This window comes from Heliangelus exortis, chromosome 5 (genome assembly GCF_036169615.1).
Source record: "Heliangelus exortis chromosome 5, bHelExo1.hap1, whole genome shotgun sequence".
Classification (NCBI taxonomy): domain Eukaryota; kingdom Metazoa; phylum Chordata; class Aves; order Apodiformes; family Trochilidae; genus Heliangelus; species Heliangelus exortis.
Window position 1 is genome coordinate 6,223,719 of NC_092426.1, and position 14,514 is coordinate 6,238,232.

Sequence of the window (14,514 nt, forward strand, 5' to 3'; positions counted from 1 at the left end):
CTCTTTTCAGATCTCTTGTCTTGAATTTGCAGTTAGAGCAAGGGAAAGGCCCTTGACCCTCACTCCATGTCTGAGCAGGTCTGAGGAGAGGCAGCCTGACTTCTTGTGCTCATGTACTCCCCTTGAACTGCTACAGGGCAATGAGTTCATGAGGCTCTCACATGCTGGAACCAAGTTTACTGCTAAAAAGTGAAGTGAAAAGAAAGAAATGAAAGAAATTTCTGCTGTCTTCAGGAATTGTCTCCGGGAGGTGGGCTGGGTGCTATGGGAGAGCAGACTGGTTTCTGAAGGACACGTGTGGGAGGGGAACACGAGTCTGAAGATGGAGCAGATCTTCTGCTCTTGTGTCCTGCCTCTGCCTACTGCCACTTGTCACTGGGGGCTGGTGGAAGGCTGTTCCCAGGATCCACAGCTTCTGAGGATGCAAACAATGGGTTTCTTTGCAGGGTGTCCATCAGTATTGTGTTCTTGACTACACTGTACCTGCTGTGCTTACTAGTGGCCACAATTGCTAGATTATATTTATTGTATTTTTACTGCCTCTTTCCCATATGCTCTGAAACAGGTGAAATCAGATTCCTAACCCAGCAGAACACAATAATTCTCTATGGTGGCAAAACTGACTCATCCCTGATGTTGGTCCCACAGTTAACCTGCTAACACAGTTGGATTGGGGATGGAGGGAAACTGGGTTCTGACTGGGTCCCTGAAATGAAAAAGTCTCTCTTCATGGTGAATATTTCAACCACATTTCAACACAGGTGAGGGAATGATAAACTTTGGGGTATTGATAAGACTGAGCAGCCAGGGGTAGGAAAAAGGATAGGCTTTATCTGTAGAAATATGGTAGAAACTACTGCACTGGATTAAAATGAAATTTAGTTGGCTTCCCAGTAAATCCAAGTCTTTGTTTGGGTAGAACTTGTACCATTCCTTTCCTGTGATCTTCTGATTAGCTGTTTGGGATCAGACAACTGTTGCAATAGAGGGTTGGCAATAGTAAAGTTCTGTGGACTGCTTGTAAACCTCTCCCTCTGATGCTCTTTGATATCCACCTTTTAGAGAAGAGACTGCATGATACAATTGGCTCAGTAGCACTTATTTAAGTGAGAGGGAGCAGGAGTGTGGGTCATATCAGTGTGTAGCTGCATATGTTAGACTCTGGACAAAACTACTGCTGCTTATTCACCTTTGTGACTGATTGCTACCATATTATGTTCTTTCATGTTGTGAGTCACTTACCAGCCAGGACAGCCCTTCTCTGTCTATTAAACATCACACAAAGGTTACTAACTGAGTGACTCACTGCAGTGTATCATTTTTACTGCCAGTGCCTTTTCTGCTCATTTATCCAGATCTCCCTTTGGATGAAGTTATTGATGCTGTGAGATCCTTAAGCATCTGATTGCTGTGAAAAACCTCCTTAAAGGCCTGAATCACCAAGCTGGCCTGGTAACCAATTTCTAGCAGGAGAAAGGATTCCTTCTCTTGATCCCAAGAGGTGGATTGTTTTCTATTAGGTTGCCTCCTCCTTTGTCCCACCTGCCTAGGTATGTTATGAGATAACCTGATGGGTGTTTGTGCTGTGCAGATTGCCAAGATGGGCAGAGCTGTAGAGTCCCCAAAGACTCTGGAACCAGCCCAGCTCTGCTGTCCTGCAGGTGACTCACCTATCTCATGTCTTGGGACACTTTGTGTAGATGTGCATGGAGCTATGAGAAGGTGGCTTTGAGAAAAGGGCCAGTAAATATCTACTAAATGTAGTGAGGTTGTTTGATGTAGTCCACCCATTGCTTCCTGGGTCTGCAAAAATTTTTGTTCCTTGACTGTGACCCTGCATTATTGTTCTTGAGATCCCTACTTTATGACCATTACTTGGTGTGCCTCATGCCATGCCCCTGCCCAGTGTGCAGAGCCCAGGGGAATTTGGAGACAGCTGGTACATCTGTGGTGCAGAGCCTAGAGCCACGCAAGGAAAAAATTGAGGCAAAAGTCTACTAATTGTGCTGGTGCCTCTAAATGCTGATCTGGACCTACCTCTGTCCATCTCAGAAACCACATATTAGGGCTAGGCCTTTGTTGTCTAAGTGGCCTCTGCAAAGATAGGAATCACTTTTTTTTTTTTTTCTCCCTTCCTTATCTCTGTCTCAGAGAAGTGTAATTTCAAGATACCCAAGTCCGAAATACGACTCGGAGAAAAGTCTAGAGCTGTATGGAAATGGATTGTGAGGACCCAGAAATAATATCTGTCACTGCATCTCTAGGAGATTCCCTTTCCCATCCATGTTTCACTAACTTTATACCATCTGCTAAGAGATTATGTTGAGAAGCTTTTAGTGCTCATGTTGTTCCCACATGGTGGGAGTTGGTATCTTTAGTTGCATTCCCTTGGCTGAGAAATTGCTGACAGGAAGAATCTGCACCAATAACCAGTGATATGTGCTGAGGGGTAAAGGTTGGGGAGCATTTGTCAGATGGCTTAAATCTATTCTAGTACAGTTTTGTTGGACACACATTTCTTGAATGAATCCATTTAGAATGATGTGAGGCAGTGAAATAGAACTCTCCTAGGCCCTTCTCTATTCCCTGTCATTTTGACTCCAGGACACATTCAACTCCAAGAGGATTGTTGGGCTTGGAGAGTGAGCCTGAGCAAGGAGACCTCTCTGATCTTTAAGATGAAGAGTTCTTACACCTGCTTAAGGTGGGAAGGTGATTTGCACCTGCTTTGAGGTGCAAATCTCACAAGTGCCACAAGTGCCAGAATTGTTTTTAATGGATTCCGGTGAGCATGTGCAAGATTAGGGATTTTTAGACCTGAAATACAAGGCATGAGGTCTTGGCATGAGAAGGAAATACAATCTTCCTTACCTTTCCAGGTGGGTCCAGTTTATGGTCCTCTGTTACAATGAGTTTGGCTAACAACAGAGTGCTCATCTTATTGGTGGTTCAGTTGCCACAAGAACTGCCATACAGACCAAGTTGTGAGTTTCTGCCAAACTTGGTTTAAGCAATCAAAGCCCATAATTCTGCAGATGAATTACCTGTACCATGGATAGGGAATACAGCTCCCTGTATACATCCACAACAATATATAAGTGCTGCTCATATCTTCTGGTTGTTTGGGTTTTTCCAGTTTTTCCCCCCCTCATTATTACCCTTTAGCACTGCCTGATTTATTTAAAGCTTCCCTCGTGCATAATTAAGAGTCAGTAAAGTTAAGGGGTCCTCAACAAAGTTAAGATCCTTTAAAAAGAGGTCAGGAAGTCTCTGGAGGAATGAACAAATGAGCAAATGAGCTGAAAACCAAAATATAATTTAGTCCCAATGCAAGTGTCTATCCCCCATAAATTTTCCATTTTGTTATGGGCATTATTCATATTTGAGTCACATGCAGGAGCAGCTTCAGATCTTTCATTTTAGACTATAAAGAAATGTAAAACCAACAACTTCTTCCAGATATTGTGTACTAATCTTCAGGTGGATTGCTTGATATTATCCCAGCATGCTGCAGCCTTTGAACTCCCAATGATCTGCAAGGATTTTAACTCTTCATGGGAAGAGTCATTCACTTGCTGCCTTGTAAACAAACTGAACTATTGTAAATTGAGACAAAAGGAATGTTTGATTTATTTTTTTTTCTTTTACAATCAATATTGTGGAAAAAAATTGGGTGAGGGAAGGGATAAGACACCCAACAGAAGTGTTTCTCCACCTCAGTATTTTGCTCAGCAGTTTGTCTCCATTTTTTAATTAACTATGAGCATTTTTAAGTTCAGATTTTCCAGTCTTCTATGTTGCAGTACTCGTGTCTGAGTTACAGAATTTCATAGTCTTTGTGTGCATCTTTAAGCATTCTGGTAGGGGCCAAACCTCTTCTTTATGTGTTTTCTGACTACAAAGCTCAAGTGGAGCAAACTGAGCTACAGCCCAGCTCCAGCTACAGAAAGCCTGAATTTTCCTCAGCGCAGGAAATGCACAGGATTGAAGGGAGAAGGCTGTCTTCTAGCAGAGTCCAGACACAATGTAAGCCTCAAAATAGTCCCATCAACTGAAATTTCCAACTTGATTTGGAGCCTGATGCCTCCCTGATGTGATGGCAGTGACAGTCACAAGCAGCTCTGTGCTTGGGTGTCCACTTGCATCAAATGCAACAACAGGAATTGCATTGTGGCAGAAAGCCTTTAGGAAAACTGAGACAGGCAAGGATGACAACACTTACCCAGGCTTTCAGAACTGCTGCCCTATTCACAACTGCCAGATATTCTTAGAGTAAATCAATTATTTCCTCTTCTAAGATAACTGCTTTTCTAGCCCTGTTAAGGGACTCTCTAGAGAAAAATGGCCTGAGTACACCCATGTTGCAGGACTGACTTTTATTCAAGGGAAGGGAAAGGTTTCAGCCAGCTGTGTTCCATAGTAGCTGGCTAATAGCTGTTACAAGAAAGATATGGATATGCTGGAATGTGTCCAAAGAAGGGCTGCGAGGATGATCAGAGGGCTGGAGCACCTCTCCTGTGATGACAGACTGAGAGAGTTGGGGTTATTCAGTCTGGAGAAGAGTAGACTCCAAGGAGACCTTATTGTGGCCTTCCAGTATTTTATAGAGGCCAACAAGAAAGCTGGGGAGGGACTCTTGAGGATCTTGGATAGTGGTAGGACTAGGGGGTATGGATTAAAACTAGAGGTAGGTAGATTCAGGTTAGATGTCAGGAGAAAGTTCTTCACCATGAGGGTGGTGAGACACTGGCACAGGTTGCCCAGAGAGGTGGTGGAAGCCTCATCCCTGGAAGTTTTTAAGTCCAGGCTGGACAGGGCTCTGAGCAACCTGATCTGGTGAAAGGTGTCCCTGCCCATGGCAGGGGGTGTGGAACTAGATGATCATTAAGGACCCTTCCAACCCTGATGATTCTCTGATTCTATATCATAGGACTCCAAGGAATCTCCTTGATAAACTAGGTAATGTTTTTGTAAAGCTGTAGCCAGAGGACAGTTCTTGATGTCTGTTCAGGTTAACTTGGCAAGGACACATAGTCTGGATACCAAAGGTGTTTCTAATCCTATTCAGGCTGTGTGTCTACACTGCTCTCTGCAGTCTCAGCTGAGCTAAGGGAACTGTGTCCATCTCAGATCATTTCCAGAAGACTTATTTTTTCTGATGCCAGGAAAGGAGAGAATAGCATTAAGCCTCTAGACAAGAATAAAACAAATTTATGGTTCTCCTCAAACCACACAATGAGGAAGAGATAAGAGGAAGGAAGAGTGATTAAAGTAAATTTGCAGTCTCATTTAATAAGTTATGACTGGGCTGGGGAAAAGTTGGCAGAAGAACATTTCTGAAGCCTTTAAAAACAAAGCAATCCCAGCTTGATGGGAAAAATCTCTGAGCCTTCCAGGAATAACTACACTAACAAGGATGCTATGTTTCGTTTCCTTCCAGGAGCATCTACGGATGAATCAAGAACAGGGCTCACTGTGCCATATGCTGTGCAGACATGTTAGGCTCTTGAGATGGTTCTGAAGAGCCCTCTGGGCAGGATACATGGGGTGGGAGTTGACAGGAGAAGAAAGGATGTAGGAGACAAGGAATAGGCTTCGGAAAACTCAAAAGAAGCTAAGGGTGTTTCCCGACTTCCCATTATCTGCCTTGTCTGTATACCCTGTATTTACAAATGGTCTTGTTAAAAACAATCCAGTTCAAATGGCATTAATCCCTTTGTTACCTGTAACTGGAAAGTTTTGAATGTTTTTTTAGTGTTTGTTTAACTGAGGATCATAATTTTCATTTTAGAATAATCATATTCAATTGGCAAATAGACACTTATCTCGCTTCTTATATAGCTCTCCCCATCAGCATCCTCTTTCCAAAGAGTACTTTATCCTACTGAACAGCAAACTGCCATCCAGGGGAGTTCCTAAACTGTAGGAATCATTAGACAAAAGATGATGGTGGGGTGGGCAGTTATTGCTACCAAGGAAAATCCCTTTCCATTTGGTGGTAGAGAATGTATCTCAGCATACTACCCGTATTTCTTGCCAAAGGAACCTGTACCACAAAGCTACCTCTGAATATAAGAAGTGGGAATATTGTAATATGGCCCTTCTCTTCCCAGGAACACTGCTGAAAGTGTGTAAAAAGGGTTTGTGTGGCGCAGAATTTAAACAGCTTTTTAAAAACCCATCTCAGATTAGGGTTAGGGTTAGGGTTAGGGTTAGCTAATAGAATCAGAGAATCACAGAATGGTTGGGATTGGTAGGAAGCTTTAAAGTCCAACCTCCCTGCACTGAGCAGGGACATCTGCAGTTAGCCCAGGCTGCTCAGAGTCCTGTCCAAATTGGCCTTGAATGTTTCCAGGGATGGGGCATCTCCCACCTCCCTGGCCAACCTGGGCCAGTGTTTCACCACCTGTTTACTCACTATAAAAGTGTTCTTCCTTTTATGTAGCCTAAATCTACTCTCTTTTAGTTTAGAACAAGGCTTGAAAAAGTTGGATTTAGGAAGGTGGTTCTCTTCTTGCCAGGCTGCATCTCCCTGGGCATAGGCAGCTGGAAAGATGCAGTAGAGAAGGGGCTGTCAAAGTTTTCAAAGGATGGTGGTGCAGGGGCAGATTCCTTTTTAGGGCCAGTTCCCAGCTCTCCACCAGTTCACCTCCTACTTGGCAGAGGTTTGTGAAGCTCAGCCTGGTTGGGACCCTCTGCCGTAGAGCTGGCAGATTTCTTCACTGGGTTTCTCCAGCCTGAAATGTTTCAGTGTCTGCATTTTCTAGAAAACTGTAGGAGTACAGGCTGTAGACTCAACTGGGTAGAGTTGTGTGGTTCTCACCTGTCTTTAAAATATGAATTCTTCTATGACTAACGAATTCTCTTAAATTCCTGTAAATAAAACATGGGGATAGATTTGCTGGTGGAAAGCATCCAAGCTCAGCAGCTTTTCTCAGCCCTAGATGACTGCCATTTATTTAGTTGCATTACTTTCATTGATTTGTAAATATTGCAGAACATGATGAGTTTAAATTTTCATGCTTTAATGTGAGGCTGGGGCTGCACCACCAGGGAGGATGAGGCTGGGACCTCAAATACCAACCTCAGAACTGATAAAAACATACCATAGGGGTAAGGGAGGTGGCTTCTGAAGGTATAATTTTAATTCATCAGCTGCAGGGCTGGAAATGTCCTTTCCAGGTAAGAAGATAGAAACAGAAACCTCATGACTGAAAGATGGGAGGAAACTTCTCCTTTTTGAGCAGAACAGAGAGAGGTGATGGGAAAGTCTGCATACTTTCTACCCTTCAGCCAAAATAAAGTGTAAATGGGTCATATGTGTTTCCCTTCCCCCTTTTATGTGATATTGTGTTGATAGGAAACACTTTTGTTACAAAGCTCAGCTCCAGTAGAGAAATAGCCTTCGTTTGCTCTGGCTGAGCCTCTCTCAGGAACAGAGCCTGAAGCTCCAGATGATGCAGGTGGATTCTTCCTGGATTAAATGAGCATAAAGCTGCCAAATGCCAAGTTGTGCTGGGCTGGCCAGCCCTAAACCCATTCACATTCCTTTGTTTAAGTGAAGGAATTAACTTAGACAAAGTCCTTGATTTATAAGAAAATCCCTACACAGTTGGTAGCTTTGCTGGGATGCTGTGAACCCTTACACTTTGAACTAAGGGTCTGCTTGACACAGAAAATTTGTTGTGGTCAGATTATGTTAGCATTTGTGAGCACTTGGCTCTTTCAGTGCATAGGATTCGATCGTATGATTAGCCTTTTGTGAGCCAGGGAATAATTTCCACATTTACTGTCTTTTTGTTTGGTTTTTCTTTCCTAAATTGCTTGCAGAGTGTGTATAAATCACACAACCAAACTGCATATGGGCCAGACTTGCTTTTGGGTTTGAGAAAATATGAAATATGTAGCCCTTTTTTTTACATTCATAGCAGTCTGAGAGAGATGGTGTATGTTTTTGGAAAGAATCCTGCAGATATTTTCAGCATTTTTGTATTTAGGTGCCTGGCTTGAGAGCTTTTTAAAGAGTTTCTGCTCTGAAAAATTTATTTGAGTAAGCAACAGGGTGTGGGTAAACTCAGGCAACTGCAGTCAGTAGTGACTTCAGCAGTTCTGGGGACAGAGGAAAGGAGAGCTACAAGACCTGGCAAGCAAATGGAGAAGGACTGATGCTTTGGAGCAGTAATAAGTAGACCCTGCTGCATCAATTCCTCTGTCATTATTTGGGGTCTGAGAGGTGCAAGAGCACTGTGTTCTTATTAAGATGGGTTTGTCACCCTTAAGCCAGTCATCAGGATCTTACTCTTGGCACCATGGCTGTGTCAGATGCAGGCTTTCCCTGGCTGCAGGTGCTGCTTACTCTCCTCAGGAGTGACTGGGCAGGACACTTGTACTTCCCACTTGGTCAAAAATGTTTTTTTTCCCCATGTATCCAGTAGGTGAGCAGCTCTTATATCATTTTATTTGCTTCAGTGATGATGGGTGAGACTCTTCCACAGTAGCAAACCTACATCCAGGTGGCAGTAGATGATGTGGAGTCACCTAACAATGTATGTACCACTCTTCCAGACCTTTTAAAGAATTGTGCACAGGGCATGCAGATGGGTTTGCTGCAGTTGGACTCAGTGTCAAAAACCTCTGGGATCAGTGCTGGCTCTCTCCATCCATCTGTGAATATTCTGGTACAGCACTTGCTTGGGGAATCCTCCAGGATTTGGCCTGTTATTAGAAGTTCTAAACCGATGATTGCTCACAAATCCTTTTCAGTGGATACAAAGACTTGTGTGTATTTAATCTAAAGCCTGATTACTTGGGTTTAAGGCAGCAAGGGATGAATTTCACCCAAAATAGTTTGGCGTGCAAAAAATGGGGCTCTCTGATTGGTTCCTAGGATCACTGCATTGGAAATACACAGGGTTTGGCTGGCTGAGAGATGTATATAATATGTACCAGTGCGATGATTACAGCTCTTGCCAGGCTAAGATTGCTTTGCTCTGACCATTGTACCTTGCTGCACACCTAAGTATGCAAAAAAATCCCCTGGAAGTGTACTACCTGTCATTTCTTATTGCTTAATGGCGTAGCCAGAGGCAGACCTGACATTAAGGCCATTCTTTCCTCTCAGTTGGGAACACATCTTTAATCCTATCAGAGCAGATGGATTTGTAAAATGCAAAGAGAGCTTGTTCAAAGCTGTCACTTTTTTACCTTAATGAGCTCCTTCTTCAATCAAGGTGGTTTATTCTCTAGGAGCTCGGTGACAGTGTTTGAATACTGGATATTTATAGTGTTTGTCTGAGGTTCTGAACAGCACTATGACTGAAGGAATGCATCTCTGCTTTCTTTATCTGGGCAAGGGAGAGGATGGAAGGATGGAAGGGCATCAGCTGAGCTTTGCAATTTAGACTGTCTCAAAAGAAGGACTCCTGAAAAACTGAAAGCTCATTATTTCCCTTTCCATCTGGGCAGGACGAACAAATCATGCCAAACAAAGAGAGGGGAGGGAAAATAAAGAGTGGAAAAATTATTGCAAGCTTAGTGCTTGCTCCTGAATGCTGCAGCACAGTATTGTGCTGACAGTGCTGGGATTCACCAGGCTCTGTCAGCAGCACTGCCAGCTCCCTTTGCTTTGCTCAGCTTGGCTTTGCTTGTCCTGTTTTGCCTGGATTACTCCTTTCAAGTAATGGGACTTGGCTGTGGCAGAAGTACCAGACCAGTGGCATGTATTGTTTGAGGAAAAACTCTTCTATTATAATATCTCACTTTTTTCCTCACTCCCCCTACTACCTAAACTCCTCAATTTTCAGGAATTAATCCAGACTAGGGAAGCTAGTGAGGATGTCTGTGCTTATCCTGCATACTGGGACGTTGTGACAAACCTTAATGTGGCTTTTGCCAAGAGGCTCAGGACCTGAAAATGTATGATGGATCCCCAAATCCAGGCCCTGCTAATTACAGATTGCTCATGGAAGTGGCTGAGTCACCATCACCCAGAGGGATTTAAGGATATGTAGGTGTGGTGCTGGGAGACATGGCTTAGTGATGGACTTGGCCATGTGCTGGGTTAATGACTGGACTTGGCCATGTGCTGGGTTAATGACTGGACTTTAAGATTCTCAAACAATTCTGTGATTCTGGGAGTTTTTTTAATATCTGTGAGCCATGAAAATGCACTTGACCTGGCCATAGGCTTTCCATCATGCTGCTTGCACCTGCCAGGGAAGTGGAGAGCATTGCCAGCCAGCTCCCTGCATCACTTGGCACTCAGCCCATCTTGCACACTCACCTGCTGCAAGCTGTCAAATACCTGCTTACATGATAAAACAAAGGTTGCTGTACAACTTTGAGATAAAAAATTAACGGGTGGTTGAAAATTAGCAACAAAAGCACCCAACCGTGGCTCTGCTAAGAGATGAGTTACCAGCAACCCAACTTTCTTGCCAAGGAAAAGCTCTGCCAGTTGTCCTTCCAGCCATCACCAGCACTCTGAAACCAGAGAGCAGCTGTTAACATGTCCACAGGTTGGAAAGGAGGCAGCAAGGCTGGCAAAATACCAGGAATGCTCCTTAGCTGATCTTGTGGATATTATTAATCTCTTCTAGACATGGAACAGACTTGTGTGTTTCTCCTCTGGGATGCCAACTGTGCATACAATCCTGGATGCCAGAGGCTTCTGGCCCAAATGGGTTTGTTGCTTAACCTGGATAAAGTTACTTTGAGTTATACTAAAAGGGAATATTCACCATCTTGGTTTTTACTTTTCAGTGACAAAAGGCAAGCAGTGATGTCCCAGGCAAGTAGTCTGTTCTCCATGCTACTCATTTTGGAGGAAAGCTCAGGGCTCAGAAGTGTGTTCCTCCTCCCCCCAGCTATGCCAGCTCATCTGCAAAATGGGGTTTGAATGTTCAGCCTTGCATAACAGGTAGTTCTGAGGTGCCTGCCCTCACCTCTTTTTTAGTCCTCACACTCTCATAACGCAAATAAATGACTTTGGGTGTTTTTAGAGGAAGGTCACTGGATCAGTAACAGTTTCCCCCCCGGGAGCTTTCACATATTTGCAAGTGCGTGAGAGATATGTTCGTGCATGTTTTATCTTTGTGCACTTATTGCTTCTGTCATGAAAGTTCTTGGGTATTATTTTTAGAAAATGCATTTCCTTAGACCCTGTTTTCTTAAATAAATAAATAAATAAAAAGAGGTAATGCTCCATAATTGTGTTTAACAAAGCATCATAGCAAAGTTTGTGCCAGTCCACAGCCTTGGGATTCAGTTGCTCTCCCCTTTCTGCTTTAAGAAAGCTTTGCTGTTGCTCATGCCCCAAATACATGATACACAGGGAAATGATCACAAAACCAAATCAAACCAATGCTTTTCATAAATGAAACAAGGCTGTGTGGATGCATGGGATCACCACTAATATTGCAAACAAATCTTGTTTACAATAATCAAATATTATTGCTGTTTCCGTGCTAAGGAAGGAGGCACTCAGGAGGATGGTGCACAGCAAGCACCAGGGATGTCAGCTCCTGCCTGAGAAGGGCCATTCTGGAGTCTAAACCAGTATCTTGAATTCTGAATTTCATTCCTCATGGTGTTTATACAAATGTGTCCTGTGTGCAATGTTCCTTATGCTGTGAAAATCTGGATAGGCTTTGGACTGGGGTTATTTAAGCTTATTTCATTTCAGGGCTGCTATCCTCCTGCCACGGAGGGATTCAAGCAGGTGTTATTGAAGACAGACTGGACAAGGGCAAGAACTCATTCCTCAATGTATCTCCCTGTTGCTGCAACTCTGCATGGGAGAAAATTGCAATGATGCCCATTTCTGCCTGACAGGGTTGTCTTGCTGGGTGACTTTGAGTTGTTCACCCAGGTGGTGACACTGGAGCACTAATGAGTACAGAAAATTGTCCCTTATGGGCTTGTACTGCTTTACTGCTCTGCAGAACAGGAATGAAAGCAAGTTCCATGAGGTTTTATCCTCTCCAGCCATTGGGTTTATGCCCAATACAGAGAAATTTTTCTTCCCAGGAGAGATGTTGGGAGAAGAAGGTGGGAACAAAAGCAAGCTGTGTGCTTTTTACATTGTCTTCTTACCATAGAAAGGTTCCAGGAGCTATGCAGAAATACATTTTCTCTTCTTGAATATTTGGATCAAAGCATAACTTGGACTGCAGAGAGCAAGAAAACTAAGATGAGTGATTTTGGGTCAGATGATGCAACTTCTATCAGACCTTTCTGACAGGGGTGAAAGAAGATGGTTACTGCTATAGGAGTTAAAATCAGGTTTTCTTTGCCAGAGACCTGAGCTGATTACTTTCTAAATGACTGCATTTGGTGGTTTCTGACAAATACAGCACAGAGTGGTACTTACTCTCTGCCCCACAGGCAGACAACACAACCTACACCCTACACATGTAGTGCATAAGAGGTTTCAACCAGAGGTTCCAGGTAGCAGGTATCATACTTTCTCCAAGAGACTGAGCTTCCCACCCATGAATTTGTGTAAGTGGCTGCCCTGAGGTCTTTTGGTTGGTATCCTCTATAATTTCAGAAAAGATGGGAAATAATTTGTCACTCTTTGGAACAGAGGGGGTAGTCCTGAAATTTTTTAGATCCAATAAAAACTTTTTCTTCTTCCAGTCTTAAATCACCTGGCTTATTTTATCCCTCATCCTTCTGACTGGCTTATCATCCTTCCATGGACTTAACACCACCCTGTGCTATTTTTTAAAGACAAAATTATCCTCATCAATGTTGTAGGTTTGTGTGAAGGTCGTTGATGGAGTTTGGGTTGTTTTAAATGGGAGTCCAGCAACTGTGGACTGTCTTCATGAGTGATCCCACTGTCATTCTCACTTGGCTGAACAAACCTGAACTCCTTTGAGTTATGCTTTTGCTTAAGTCCCTTGTGGTCCCTAAGCACTACTGATTCCCACCACCTTGTTTTGGGCTTTCTAGTGCCAGATGCATTAAGCAGAAGGTCAGATGGGCTGACCAGCCTAGTCCCTAATGCTTTATAAATCATTGAGTTCCAAAGCAGGCAAAAGCAAAAAGCTGCCTTTGAGTCCCTGAAAAGATAAGGGTTGTGTTGTATAAAGGACCACACATTTCAAGGCCTGGCCTGTGAGTTGCCCCTTGCTAATTACAGTCGAGAGAGAAGAAACCATTGCATCTGAATTTTAAGTCTATCTCTTTATGCATTTATTTACTATTGTTTCACCAGCTCTTAAACTATTTGCTAGTACTCATCCGAAATTCATGAAGTACTATAAATACTCACAGAGATAAACTTCATTATTTTTTCATAAAGGACAAGAAACACAGTTTGGAAATTCAGTTTGGTAATCTTACTTCCAAACAACCAAGGGCTTGCTGAGTTCCCATTAAAAGCTTGTCAGATGGTGCCTCTGCTCTGAGCCCTGGGTGGGCTATTCTGACTACAAGATGGAAATGTTAAACATTTCTAATTAGACATCTTCCCATATGTGAGAGACAATCACCCTCTGATGGTGTACTTTATAAATTCTCTAAAGACCAGGGAATGCTCACTACCTGTTACCACCTGCCAGACTGCATTGATTTTTAATCCCAGGTTCTCTTTTAGGTCCCATTGTTCTGCCAAATGAATTCTGCACATTTGCTTATCATAGGAACTGGCTGCTCAAGGTCCTTACCTCCCCTGCTTAGCAAATAGCTATCTAGGGCATCCTTCTCCCCCAGGACATAATCAATTCTACTTCTGTCATTCCTGACATACCAATTCCTTGACACTATTCTTAAACTGCTCCTGCAAGGAGACCCACCCCAAAACCTCCTCCCCATCCCATCAGCTGCTTTGCTGGCTGTTAGATGTGTTAAAGCTTTGCTGGCCTGAATTTTCATCTGTTATAATTCGAATTTTCCACTCCTTGTCCTCCCCACCCTGGGTGTGGAGCAGAGTTTATTTCCACTGTATTTATAGGTGCCTTAATATATATGTGAGCATATATATAAGTGTGTCCTCCTAGGTTTGTCTTTCCTCAGCTAAACTTTTTTATTTCCTAGATACCTGCATTCATGGTCTCCTCCAGCCTCTCTTCAGCTATCCAGCATCTCAACTGTATTTTAGTGCTGCACAAGGGAGGATCCCAGCTTAGTCTCATCACTGGTGAATGGAATGGAAGAAATATTTTGCATCTTAGAGGCAGTGGTCCTGTTCGTGCCTCTCAGTGTAGTGCTTGCTGCAGCGAGACACAGTTGAGTCAAATGTTTTTTATAGTTGAAAGTGAAGTCTTCTAGCCTAATAAATAATTTTTATTGACTCAAGCTCTCAAACTCAGTGCTTCTGTGCCCTTAAAATGTTTTGTATTTTGCCAATCTCCTGTTTAGATCATAACAAGCTTGGGCTGATGAAAAATGGGTGAGTTTATTTCTTGCTTGTGGTGCCTTGGTACAAGGGCTGCTGCAGTGATGAGGGCATTGCTGTTACCCCTGGTGGACTTTTACCTCAGACCACAATCCAGCTCAATTTTTTCG